Below are 14,917 nucleotides of genomic sequence, written 5' to 3'. Positions count from 1 at the left end.
TGTTATTGTGTTGGCAGAGCTTCAGGCATTGTGAGACTTGATAGGCTCCTGCAGGGAAAATCAAGGCAATCTGCATTAACAGTGCACCACTCTGTACTGAAAGACTCCTTACTCAACACAGAGAAAGAAGAGGAAAGTTTCTGCTCTTAACACTGTATTCTACTGGTTTCGAAATGAACCTGTTTAAAGAATTACTCTAGACAATCAGAGAGAGAGCTTCATTTAGCAGGACAGGCTAAAAAGAATGGCAGTTCTCTTCCAGAAAAGATTGACAAGGGAAAATACGTACAATTGACAGCTGAAAACAGAACATACCTGATTTAGAGCTACAGATTTAGTTTTAGATTTAGAATTAAAATTGTTCTTGTTTATATCCATCCATGTCTTATTGTAGATACTAGAAATATTGTAGGCAAATTAAAAACTTCAGATCTTGGACAACCTCTTCACAGCAAGGAATAATCCTGACTGACTTGACCTCCACCTCTTGTTTTCATTTTCAATCTGAATTATTGTGTACCTGTGTAGATATTCAAGGATAGAATAGATATATAGCTGTGAATATCAACAAGAATACCAGTTATTGCTGAAGTTCACTATTGTAATATTCATGGGGTAGGATGGCAAGGAACAACATACAAATCAACTTTAGCCAAAACCTATTCTTTTCAGTCCTAAGAGTTCTTTTCATGTTTGTATATTTTCATAGCTATAGAATTCTATCAGAAGGGTTTTTGTAATGCTGTTTACTGCATTAAATCCTCCAGGTCTTGATTAAAACCACTTAAAATTAATAATTCATGAATAGTAGCATAAAAATACCGCAAGAATAGAAAAATACTTCTAAGTACTCATGGGAACTAATTAGGTTTGCTATTTCTGATGGAGATATGTATATTATCTTACAAGAGTACAGGTCACTTTGGCTAGTATTTAGCAGAGAACATTCTTCATCGGTTATTCATCAAAAACCTGTTTATTGATCATTTAAAACTGCATTTTCTGACATGGAAATACAATGTATAGGAAACTCTTATAATAACAATCTCCAACTAATTCACAGAGTTGAAGGGAGTATGCTAGAGGGAACAAAAAAAAAAAAAAAAAAAGGTGATCTGTTGAAATGCATCTAAATTGTATATCTCTTTGCTTAAAGCAGAAAAGGAATCATACGAAGGAAACAGTGAAACAGAAATGACAGCTTAAGGATAGGTACCTCCAGCTGAAATAAATGGGGTAGAAGGTTGATTCAAAAAGAAATGCAAGGAGGAAGTGATTAGAAATTTCATAATGAAGTTGATTTGAAAAAGTTCACAGAATAAAAAGAGGTTTTATTTTGTTTGGGGTTTTGTTGTTGTTCCTTATTATTATTATTATTAACATCATCATCATCATCATCATCTTTTTCAGTACTGTAGCTATTCAAATGTGCTATTTGTAGAACAGCCAAAGCAATTATTCTATCATCACTTACAACATTTGCCAAAAGTAACAGTTTAAATCAAACCAGCTTATGAATGGTACTAAGAATTCTTTAACATTCTTCTTTTGAGTTATCTTTCCGTAAGCTCTGAAACTGAAAAGCTCCAAGGATGCAGTATTATTTACTAAATTTCAGTTCTGAATATGTTTGTACAGGTGACCCATGTATTCTTAAAAACTCAGGGAAGTGCTGACCAAATGTAGCTATGCATAGGAAAAAAAAAACAACAAAAACGTCAAAACCTCAAGGCAGTGCTCAAGGCAGTGCTCATAGGTGATCTGTCATTTTCAATTTGGTATTTATCAGTATAGTTGTCCTTGTCCTAAAAATACACTTAAATATAAACGGAAAAGCAACCTACTTGCATCACAAGTGATTCTTCAGGTCCTTCCACACACTTTAGTTTCAACAGTCTCTCCTGTTCATTTTCTGAGAGCTTAAGGAGGCTATGCCTGATATTAGCACCTCATTAATATTTTATATATGTACAATGATCCAAAGTTTTCCATAACTGATTGATAGGGCCATAGAAACCAGATTACAGGGACTAAACCATGTAGTTGCTTAGCACAGTAGCCTTTTACCTAAGTGGTGCACAAGTGTATTTATTCCCATTATTCCTATCATAAAATTACTGTTTAATCACAAAATTATTGGTAGTCAAGGCTCTAATTATGTAGTCAAATAAAAAAAAAAACATGAGGGAAAACTAACCTTAGTATCAAAGAACTCACACTGTTTGCTTAAAATATTGAGTCTCATGTGGAGCATCTTGACATAGTCAAACCCATCTATAACTGCAAGACTAACTGATTTGCAGTAACTCAGTTCCAGAAGGCAATTCTTGGACACAATAATTGACTTTCTTTGTTAAAAGCAATAACAGGGAAAAAAAGAAATGTAGGCACAGTGCCTTGATCCTTCCCCAGCTTATTTTCTGAAGCACTTTTTATTGAAATAAAAGTACATTGCAGTCATTATTCGTTGTTGACAGAAATTCTTGGAATACCTATTTAAACAATGCCAACATGTACTACGGGCTGATCTAATGCCATTCTTAAATATTGCATAAATTGCTCATCATTGAATTTTCAAAAACTAGTGTTCAGCAAACAGGTGCTGTCAGTACAGACCGAGGCATGCATTTTTTACTGTATCCTTCACAGAAGATTCAAGCGACTGAACCCTAGGACTAGTCTTCTTCCTTAAGCCAGCTCTTCCAATCAGATTGATGCCCACTAAGCATCAAGGCTATTAATTGTTCTGCTAAGACCTATGACCAACCTATGTATATAAGGTACTTCATTTCCATGTCTATCTCAAGTTATCTAGCATTAGTACCGTTACTGGGGAGAAATACAAAAAACTTGCTTATGCTTCTCTCTCAGAATTGACTCTTCCTCAGGTAGCTCTTAAACAAAGCCAGACCCAAATACAGTAGCTGTATGTGTCAGGTTGCAAAGGGACCCTGTGTATATATTTCCCAAGTTTCCTGATGTCGGGGCTAAATCAAATTTCCCTAGCTGGTTATTTCTAACTTCTTACTGTTTTGTGCATGCAGTTTGAATATTGCATATGCATATGCAGATTTGTCTGTGGAAGCAAAGCACAGGGCAGAGAGGGTGACGGCTGGCTGTAAAAAAAATATGGCGTTGCTTGAGGCTTAAATTAACACTGCCAGTGAAATTTTTTGGCTGTCCCACTGGTGCCTCATTAAACACTTAATCTTTGAGTTCCTAAGTCTCTCAGATATGGAAATGTTGCTAGTTTTTCTTCTTTGGAAGATTAATTTGAGTGAAATGTGGAGAATGTAGGCCCTCTACACTTGTCATTAGACCACCAGTGCTGACAGATTGTATGTGCATATGTAAAACTAGTGCTCAGGAGAAAACTCTCTAAAGTGCCCCTTGGTCAATCTGTGGTGTGCATGTAGTCACAGGAGACCTTGTACGTTGTCATTTTCCAACAGCAGTGGTCCCAAAGGACCCCATGGAGACAGGTTGCATACCAGTATTAGGAAGGCCTTCACACAGTTGTAATGCAGTCTGGTGCCTGATGGTACTGTGCATCGAGCCTCTCTCATGTTTATCCAGTTATGTTGTAAAGAAATCATATTAGTGACTTAGAAACCTGTACCTCATCAGTTTTCTATAGAGTGAAATACTTTTGAAAGCATTACCACTAATTTTTACGCTGCAGTCTGCAGAAGACATGTCTGTGCTTGAGTTTGCACCTGGTTTTTTAATGAAAGCATGGCATGGTGACAATTCCCAGGCATGCAAGGACCAGAAACAAAGACTGTTTATGCAGAAAACAAGTGATGTGATGTACACAACAAGTACCAGCTATCAGCTTCTGGCTTTTCCAGTTATTCTGTTTCACCAGTTTAGCTCTTCAAATATATGAGTCTTTTTTTCATAAATGAAACAGGCTTGGCCCTTTCAGTTGACTATGCGTGACATGACAACTTAATGTTTTACAGACATTTGGGAAAAAGCTTTGAATTACACTCTACAATTTATTTCTGTGGTACAGAATGGAGTGCCAACTCCAATAGGAACATAGTCTTTAAATAGTTAAAAAAGGAAGATTATTGCATATTTAGCCATTCTCAAATTGTCGTTCTATAAGTAGTTTGTTGAAGTTTCTGAATTTTCAATGACTTTGCAATGTTACAATTATAATTCATCTCATGTGCTTTTAATTTCGACATACCTTACATACAGTCCTCCCCACAGGTCCCCTTGAATGGACAGTTCATGGTGATTCCTGGATCAAAGCATGGCAGGCCATTCCACTCCCCCCTGATCTTCCCACAAAACTCATACGGTGTTAAGTATTAGTATTTGTGATTGGGGAAAACCAGAATCTATAACGCAATAATTAAAGGTGTTACTCTTGCTCTTCAAAATTTATCATGGTTCTGCTTTCATAACACAGAACTGGTTTTATTTGTTTGCCAAAAACTAATTAATTTCTTGCATTGATGGATGTAGAGATGTTCCTCCAGTATAGTTTCTTCACTCTACAATCAAATGTGAATTGTGATTGAAACATTACACTAATGTCCTTGAACCACTTATACTGCTCACCCCTTTCTTCAGAATGTTATGAGTAACATTCTTCTCTCTGCAGTTGTTTATGGTCATGTTGCCTTTTCTATATCATATAGCAAAGATGCAGAAAGATTTGTAGGTTATTGCCCAAGAGTAAGGAGAATTATTATAAGGTGTTGCTGAAAAGTACTCAGGGAAAACAGCCCTAATTTTTCATTTGCAATGGGGATAGGCACTGGTAGTTTTTCTGACAGAGTGAACGTGTAAGATGAGTGCCTTAAAAAGTCAGTGCATGTTATTCTACTGTAACTTAAATATTTCACATTGCAGAATATCAGATAAAGGGAATTCATCAATAAGCAAAAGAAGTCTGCTAGAGAGAGCAAGGAAATCAATATCAACAGATGGGTTAAATCTCTGATTTTATGTCTTTAACAATTTTAAGCTAACAGGATTGGCATGTTAAATCCGAGTTTATTACCAATTGAATTAAAAGAAGAAAATTATTCTGATGAAAACCAGTGAAAGTTTGTGAGTTTGGAGTACAGACACGAAAAATATTACTCTTAAATAGAGATGGACAGATGGGAAGTAGATGCGTTTAGAGTAGATTTGGGCTGGCTTTTCCTTTCCTCACAAAGGAACTGGGAAGTACCAAACAGACTGACTAAATAATCAGGGAAGAGAGTGTACGAAACAAAACATTATTAGGAACAGGAAAAAAAGAGAGCTATTAGCACAAAATTAATTTGTTAACAGCATGTCGCAATGAAGGCATTAGGGGATATGAAGGAGAAAATACTACATAAATACCAGAGATACAAGCCAGGGAAATTAATAAAGTTAAGAGGGGTTGCTTGTTTATGAATATACAATTTAAAAAGTGGGATCGTTGAAATTTGAAGAGGCAAACCAGTCATTGTTAGGAATGTAAGAAAGACTGATAGTAATCTAGTAAGAAATGCTTGAGTTGACAAAGAAAGAGCTAAAATAACACTCAAACAGAAGTTGCATTACCTTTTACCAGCTGTCAAGTATCTTGGAAACAAGCAATTGGGAAAGCACATGGATCAATACTTTTCTTTATTCTACCTGATAAAACAGCAAACAGAATGCAAACTTGCATGTGCTACAGAATACCAAATAGCTGTGTAGAAAAACATAACACATCTACCTATAATGTAAGGTGAAAAATAGCTGTACATGACAGCATCAGCCAGAGAATTCCTTCTGCAAATACTAGTGTCCTTTGGAATTTCTTGACATTATCTTTTACATTTAACTCAAAAATCATTGCCCCTAGCATGCATGGATTCTGTGTGAGATAGACAGCTAGAATGTATAAGATAAAGTAAGCATAGATTTTTTGGAGTACAAGTAATCCCTTAATGATTTTTGTTTGTGGAAAACAGAGAATACATGTTAGCAGCCAGTTCTCCAGCACAACTCCTTTGATTAATATATATTTTGATAACTTGATAACAAATGTTTAAAGGTTTGACAAAGGATCACTGCTGCCCATTTGCAATAAGTCTTCGTGGAAGTTTTGGTGGACTTAGAAGAAATAAAACAGGTTAAGTTTTATTTTACCAAAGTAATTACACGCCTTTCATCCTGGCATTAATCTGAAGCAAAATAAAGCAACAGCTCGTACAGGAATGGATTAATACAAACATAAAGGATAACTAATTAACACCAATATAAGAAAAAATATAATTAACAACAATAAACATCTCTTTATATAAACTAACTCTTGTCAAACTATCTCAGTATCATTTTATAAGTTTTTACATTTGTGCTGATACAATGTACATTCATAAGACATTGCACTTGATGCAAGATGACATTTTGATTAAGACGCTACAGTGATAAGAAAATCACTGTGGCATATATGAAAGGATTGCATTTTGACTACCTGATAGGATTCAAGTCATAGCTAGAAAAATGATTGTTATCCAGGACCTTTTGTTGAGATGCTGTCTTCTGGGTTTGTGTTACTTAATGCCTTTTATTAATGGTGGAGAAGTGAACACAGCATTTAAACTCATTAACTTTATACATGACACAAAGACTTGGGGACTGGTCAATAATGACAAGCATAGGTGAGGGTGGAAAGTAGTTCAGATTGCTTTTTAGCCTGGATTTAAGTCCAATAGGCATTTCAGTACTTCAGTAGATCTACTTGGGAGTGAAGCCTAGGGGTTTTGCCTTCCTGAAATTAGACACCTGTCATTCTGGATGCCGTGGGTCTAATGGCTCTGGAATCTTTCATGTCAATTAATAATCAATTTAAAATACACCCCTTGCGTGAAGGTATGGCCAAAATACTGAGCACAGACATTGGATTCATAATCTGTATTATGTAATTGTGCACCTGCTATTACAGACCTCACTCTGATGGCTGCAATTCAGGAGTTATTTTGAGAATTTGCGGAGTGCATGAGAGAGCAAGATTTATTAGAGACTGGAAATCCTTCCCGGTGTTAAGAGACACTAAGTGTTTATCTTGAAGGATAAACGGTAGTTGATTACCATCTCTAAATACCTGCATGAGAAACAGGAAACTGATAAAAGAGTCCTTCAATCTAGCAAAGATGCATTAAAGTCCAGGATCTGAAATGATGCTAGACAACTGCAGATTAAGAAAAAAGCACCTGGTTTTTACAGGGGAAATAACTGAGCGTTGAAAAGACTTAAAGGGCTGCAGTACAGCTCCTGTTAGTGAATACTTTTTATATGGACACAGTATGCCTTTCTAGATGTTGTTCTATTTCATCTATAATTACTTTGTTAACAACAGTGATTAGTTCAGATAAATCTGATACCATGTTGGTGATGTGTTGATGGTTGGACTAGATGGTCTTAAAGATCTTTTCCAAGCTTGAAGATTCAAAGCTTCTATGATTCTGTATTCTTTTCCAGAGTGCTACTTGCAGAACTGGGTTGGGCTTCCAGTGATTCAGGCGCAGTGTTGCATTTTCATCATTAAAAAAAAAAAAAAAAAAAAAGGAAAAATAAAATTAGATTCTGTAGAAGAAAAATTGGTAATTTTATTTGGAAAAGTTGAAATTAGGGTTTTTGTTTGTTTGTTTGTTTGTTTTTTTGGTAAAATGAAAACTATTTCAACTGGATCATAAAATCCAGTCTTATGGGACTTTATAGCAAACTTCAGTACAAAGGGGTTTCCTTCACAAACAACAGCTCTCATGGGAAATTCAGTCCTAAAAATAAAGAGGTAGTCAGCATTGATAGATGACATAAAACTTGTGGTTTCCCGTCATGATTTTTTTTTACAGCAAAATGAATGCAAAAGTCCTTAACGTTGTATCTCCTCAGACTTTCGACCGTATTTGATACTCTGCATATAATGAAAAATATTCTGTTCTAAAAGCACTGCACAATTCCTAGTCTGTAAACCCTCTTGAATAATGATTCCTATGTAAATGATACTCACTTTACTCACTATCACTCCAGTCCTGTGTCTGCTTTTACTGACATGGACAGCTATGGTAATTCATTACTGTTTCTACTTCATCTGCTTTCTGCTTTTGTTTGCCTTTAGTCTCTTAGAAAAGTAAACCTAGATATGGTAAATAGCAATATCTTCTTATGAATGATGATTAATGGTTCATGCATGCTACACCATAGTTGTGTATTGATTTTCTCTCATGGTATTGATGCATGAATGCAAATAGAGGTTATGTGTATAGCTTTTATTATTGTTAAGCAAGGAATCAGACTGGACTTGTAATCATGGATCAAATTATTGTGGCGGTAGTACATTTTCATTCTCATTATATGACTTGATGTAACTGCATTTTTTAAGCATTTTCCAATATTATTTGTAACTTACAATAGTCAAAGATCTATCATTTTTATTAATACTCTATTTAAAAGAACATACAAAATGATAATTTTATGTTCTAAAGTGAAAATATCATTATATCTGAAGATAATAGGAATGAACAGTCTGAACACAATTCTTCTCTGAAAGAGTGGTCAGGCACTGGAATGGGCTGCCCAGGGAGGTGGTGGAGTCACTGACCCTGGAGGTATTCAAGGAACGTTTGGACGTTGTGTTGAGGGACATGGTTTAGTCAGAATTATTGACGAAGGGTGGATGGTTGGACTGGGTGATCCCGTGGATCTTTTCCAATCTTGGTGATTCTATGATTCTGTGATGCTTGTAATGCTCTTGTAATATCACACAGACAAATAAGTTGCTTTAACTTCACATAGCCTTCTTTGAAGAAGAGTATTATGTGCAGTAGTAGGACTGAGAAGAATGAATAGGTGAATTTGTTATAACAGGCTACATACGTATAAAAGCACATAAATATGTAAGTATAAGCAAAACATATTAGCAAAACATATAAGCAAAACATTATTAATCATGCAATCGAACACTATAACCATTCATACTTTTTGTTGCAAAGTTCATAATCTCAGAATTCATTTTGGAAGTCAGTTATAATAATGGAAGTTCATTAATCTCCCAACTACCTTAAGAGCATTCCACTTAACAGAGGATATGGGCCACAGCTAAATACAGTGAAATGATAACAGCTCAATCAAAAGTAACTGCTTTTGAAAGTGCTGGTACAGCATATAGTGAATTGGTTGGGGCACAAGAAATAAAAGGATATTTAAACCAGGCACACATGTGCACGCTGATGAGGCCAAAGGCGATTACAAATTCATAAAGATCTTTGGGACGGAAAGCTTTTTTCTTCTCTATTGGTACAGTGGCTATTATAGAAGGATTTTAGCAGTGACCTGGCATCTCATAACAACCATGAGAATACAACAAATACCACATCTGAAGACCTGTATACTTTTCTTGTGTATTTAACCATGCAGCTTATACAGAAAATATGTGTGTAACGGGAGCTTGCTACCACTACAAGAACATTCAGTATTTAGGATGAGGTGCAAACATGTTTTTTTGCTGTATTTTGCTCCCATCCAAGTGCATGACATCACGAGGAAGACAAGACCTTAAGTAACAGAATTACCTAGGTCATTTTATTTTTCTTTTTGGCTTGGAAGCATTTGTCCTAGAGTTCTCTGGAACAAAGACTGTACCTGACAGTGGAAACATTTGATGTGCACTGAATAACACATTTTTAAGAAGTCACAAAAAAGCATACAGGAAGTCCTCAGAGTTTCTCAGTTGCTTACACAGGTGCTGAAAAAGATAGACACTTTTAATGACAGTTTCATCAGTTTCATGACTTTTCTTATTACTTATTTATTTATTTATTTATTTATTTATTTCACTCTAAGAGAACCATAAAATTGAATGTTCTTTTTTTGTTTTGTTTTGTTTTCTCTTGTAAGCATATATCCTCTTTGATGAGGCAGTCTAAGTGATTCTTCTGCAATTTTACTAGACCTTTGGAACTTGGAATTTTAAACCTACTCCATACCTTGGCTTAAGAGATCTGGGAAAATCAGCTTAGAATGGGATACTGACTCTGTAGGCAGACCAGCTGCTGAACTGTTAGTGATAGACAGTGTACTTCAAGAAATCCTGATCCATCTATTTTCTTTTGAACAGTGCTAGCAAGAAGACTGCTGCTCAAGGATTGGCTGGGTGTTGGTTGGTAGATGCTGAGACATTGTGTTGGTTCATCAGTCAGTGAGCAGGGTGTCAGGTGCCCAGAAGTTGCATTGTGGATAGAGATAGAGGTATGTGTAGGTATAGATATAGATGATATAGTTAGATATAGTTGATATAGATATAGATATATAAATATTTTCTGCCATACAACATCTGCCTCTGACACCATGGCTCAACATAACACAATAGGAAGCATTACTTTCTGGACAGCCTTCATATATTGTTATAATTGCATATTTTTTTCCTATTTTCCTCTTCTGTCTTAGTAAATAGATTTTATCTGAAACTGCAGTTTCTATCTTGTTTACAGTTCTCTCCCTTATCTTACTGAGGAGGGTGGGAATTGAGCAAACCACTGCTTGCTGGGTTAAACCACAGCTGTATTTGTACTTCATATGGGTCTGTTTCTGAGAGTTTGGATTGATGGCCTGGGATATTAAAAAGCCTAGTTTGCATGACTGATTTGGAGGAAAAAATCTACTGTGAATTAGGCAGCACTGCATTTTTTACGACAATGTCTCTGTTGCATATTTATTCTATAGTGAAATATTACTTCCAGAATGTGCAAAGTCTGCAGCCTGAAACCAGCCCTTGAACCTGAAACATGCATACCTAAAACCTTCACAGCCCCAGTTGACACCTGCACTACCACAAGAGCATGAGTCTTTTACAAAAACAACAACAACAACAACAAACAAGAAAACTCTATGGTGAACATTTCACAAAATCTACTCTTACTCCTGACTTAGATTAAAATTTGTTTCCACTGCTTTTACTTGTCATCTGTCTGACCAATGTGTTCTACAACAGGAGTGATCCTTAGCTTTAGCTAATAGTTTTCAAATCACCTATATTACAGAGAAATTAACTGTATATGTAACTCAAGGACACTGTACTGTAGGCATGATAGGCAGTGGCCAAACGATTAGAAAACTTTCAGCTGGTTAAGAAATCACATAAGCCTAGCTCAAGAAACAAAACTAGGGGGCTTGGGGAAGTAAAAACCACAAAGCAAATTGAAAGGAGGTGCACATTAAATAGCAGGATTAAATATTGTCTCCTCTTGCTTTCAAATAAAAACAAAATGAAGAAAAGATAAAGCACTGAATCTTAGAAAATTAGGTTGCTCGCTATTAGATAAATGTGATTAGTTAAGGTAATAGGGAAGGTGCCTCAATATAGACTATGCTCTTACTGCTAAAAAATACTCGTGACATACTCGGTGAGTCTTTCTAGTGACTATACTTCTTTTTTCTTCCCGTAATTAAACTCTCATAACAACATGGTTAAACTCTGCCACTCCTCATTATTCTCCAGTTCTAGTGATGGACAATTAGATTGTAAGCTTCCACTTACCTGCTGAAATTATTCTATGTATACATTGTAGTTTCATATTGCAGTCTTTGTAAAGTCATTCATCCTTTAACTTTTTTTTTTTTTCTGAGATAATTGGGATTGCAGTACATGTTAACTTCAGAGTATAATGGGAGGATGATTGAAAGCATGTGGTAAGATAGTATAATGTGGCTTGAGTAAATAAATATTTTTAAAATATTTTCTTAAAATATTTCACCCTTATAGGGAACTGTCCTTGGTACAATGCAGATAAAATTCTGGACATTCTGTCAAGCATGTCCTTAACGTTCAATGAAAAAATGGCAATAGACTATAGTTTAGCACTGTTCATTAAAATCCACGGTGATTATTCCATATAAAATCATTACTGTTCCAAATGGTGTCTTATTTTCATACTAAAATGTTAAACTAATACAAATTCTATGGGTCACAGACAGCAGTCATTTTGGTTTCATGAGAAGCCTTGCTGCATTCCTCCTGCCTCAAGATGCATCTTTTGTTCTTGCTATAGAAAACTGGTCATGGAATATTTTGCCTTAAGGTAATTTTCATTATTACAGTTAATTGGTCTGATAGTTCAGTTAAAAGTTAGTTTGCCTTCCTGAGAAATTCCTTAAGCTGTTAAAAAGTAGAATTCCTCTCTGAGTTTCAAAGTTTCCTGATATTTGCTATCACAGTGGTTCCTAGGCAGGCAATCATTCTGTGATTGCTTTTAAATCAAGAACACTGATTAAATGATATGCAGTTTGGAGTGTTTTCCCGTCTTGTCTGCAGGGTTTTGTCGCATAATGAGCCCCAGCTCCTGTCCTAACAGTTGCAGTAATGGCTGGTGGGGTTGTGGGGTTGTGAAGGCTGGTGAAGAAGCAAGGAGAAAGAGTGCAGAGTCTTTGAAAGCTTTTTCTTTCCTTTGCTAATTCCTTTCATGCCTGCAGGACATACAGAATGGGTTGCAGGTCAGGTCTTTTAGAAGAGAGGACTGTTAGTTTTTTTGAAACTAATTTTATCTTCATGAAAATTAGTTTTTCATGAATGTTAAGTGCCTGTCAAATTATTTTGTGTATATAGAGAAATTCTGAAATATATGTAGCGTGGTTACTATTCTTTAAGCTGCAGCCAAGTGCTTTTAGATATAGAGAGAATAATGCATGTTTCTGGAGGGGGTAATTTAGACTTTGATAACAATAATGCATCCTGAAGCAGTACATCAAAGAAAGTAGCCACAGCACACACAGGCCTACTCTTCTGTATGCAGAAACTATCCTGGTGTTTCAACACTAGCTGAAGTGGTCACTTAGTTGTAAACCAAAATTTACAGAAACTATTAAAAATATCTTCAGTACAGGTAGTACAGAAAAGGGCTTATCTTTAACAGCACCCCCAACATTTTTACATTTAGTCATGATTTCAGCAGTGGTGATTTCCTTCTCCTATGCATTATCATCAATATTCTCGAAGCTATGTCCTCTCCAAGTTCTGTGACATTCTTGTAGGAGAACCAGATAATTATTGTCTTATTCTACTGTGTGTCAGTAATTCTACTGAACAAAATTATTCTCCCAATGTCTTTATATATCAGTACATAAGTTAGAGAACATCACAGAGGGTACAGTATATAAGTTCATATGCACAGCTGCTGCCTATATCACTGTGTCTCCCTTCATGTGAGAATTTTTGTGTGAATTTCAGACAAGAAAAGATGTTGGTGGTTAAATGAATTGAGCCAATCATTATCCTAGGATTTCATATTCCTTAGGTTCTTCTATGGGTCTTTGTTGGATACTTGGGAATTTGCAGTTCTTTGTAAAATTCAGCTGAGTCACATTGGGTAGTTGGGTTTGTTCTTCTCAGTCAAAGATCAGGATGCTGATATGGTTTAATAATAAGCCAGAAGGACCAGTGGATACTTATCCATGTCAGTTCCCTGCTGCTCTTCCCTGTACGGAGAAAAGTGCTGGGGATTAGTGGAATTAAAGTTACCAGTCTGTGAAAACCCACAAGGTTCACTATATCGTAATGTACCACAGTGCTTTCTGCTTGTAACAGCACTGGGCTCTAGTATTAAAGCTCTGTCTTTGTATGTTAAATGCATGAGGCATTTGGAATGAATGTCCAACTTCTTGTGGTCATAAGGTTTGTACTTGCGCAGTACTCATGAAAATCCATCCATTCATCTAAGAGAGACATGATGGAAGTACCCACGAGCATATCAAACCTCTTCCAATTTATATCTATCTTAGAATAATGTCCTAGCACATAGAATTTTTCTTATTGACTCATTGTTCTAAGTTTCTCTTCCCAAATGCCACCCTCAGATTATTTACCTTTAACTTTTTAATTTATGGAAGTTCACTCATTTTATAGTGGCCTTCAGTGTTTCTTTGGGTGGAACTTATTTTTACTGAATTATTTTCTGTGTCATATTTTGCTATCATCAAAATATCCACTGTATTCAGTACTTTTGTTTGTACTCTTTCAGTTACCAATCTGTTGCGAATTAATTCCTCTGTGCTATCAATTTCTTTTGGAATTTTGCTGTACCAGGACAGATTTACCTACCTATAGTAAATTATGTCTTCTGCAAATATCTTATTCTAGAAAAGCAAGGCTTGTAACAAGAAGCAATATAATTTATTAGCCAAGTGATGTAGTCAGACAAAAAAAACCCACAAAAGTTCTGTGGCTTATAAACTCTTCTTCACATCTAAAATTGAATCAACATACTCCAAGCAAAGTACAGAAATTGGTCTCAGTTCAATTTCATTATTGTTAATCACTGTAGCTGTCTGAGAGAAAAGGATAGTTAACAGCTGTGAAACTGAGGGAGCTGTTACTAAGGATAGAGGTGATAAGGTCTCTACAGCGTAGAGAGAGAAGGACAGATTGTTATCCCCTATGGAGTTGTGAAGATTAGCAGAAGAGATAGTGTGAAGAAAATCATATAATCTGAGATAAAACAGGCTTCTTACTGAGCTCTTGATCTTACGATTTTTAGTATCCCACAGAATAATAAGCATTATGTCCACGCTCATCTTCTGAAGGTTTACAGTAGCACAAGTGACCATTGCTGATAAAAACAAATTCTTGATTTATAGCAATGTGACCTTTAAAAGTATGTATTCTGACCTCTTTCACCAGCATCGAGGCTCCAGTGTCTATAAATAACTTCTTATATAAAGGCATACTGATGTGCATGCCACACTTTGTCATACAGACCCCTACCACCTGATTCACATATTAGAAAAAAATAACAGAAGTCATTCAAATCTGCAAGAAGGACAGCACAGTCTGCTGAAGGAGAGATTTTATGTGGGCTGCTTCCAGATCTAGTGAATGAATGTAGGTTCATGTTTGTGGCCACTCAGCCATCCAGAAATACCAAGTCTGGAAAGCAAAGATGCC

At 35.8% G+C, this 14,917-nt stretch overlaps 1 protein-coding gene across 4 annotated transcripts in view; it reads left to right on the top strand.

The window, feature by feature from the left end:
• Nucleotides 1-14,917, top strand: part of GABRG3 (gamma-aminobutyric acid type A receptor subunit gamma3) — a 309,089-nt gene that overhangs the window by 273,986 nt on the left and 20,186 nt on the right. The gene's annotated exons all lie outside the window — the stretch shown is intronic.

The sequence above is a fragment of the Gallus gallus genome, chromosome 1, assembly GCF_016699485.2.
Source record: "Gallus gallus isolate bGalGal1 chromosome 1, bGalGal1.mat.broiler.GRCg7b, whole genome shotgun sequence".
NCBI lineage: Eukaryota > Metazoa > Chordata > Aves > Galliformes > Phasianidae > Gallus > Gallus gallus.
This window is presented reverse-complemented; position numbering and strand designations above follow the sequence as displayed.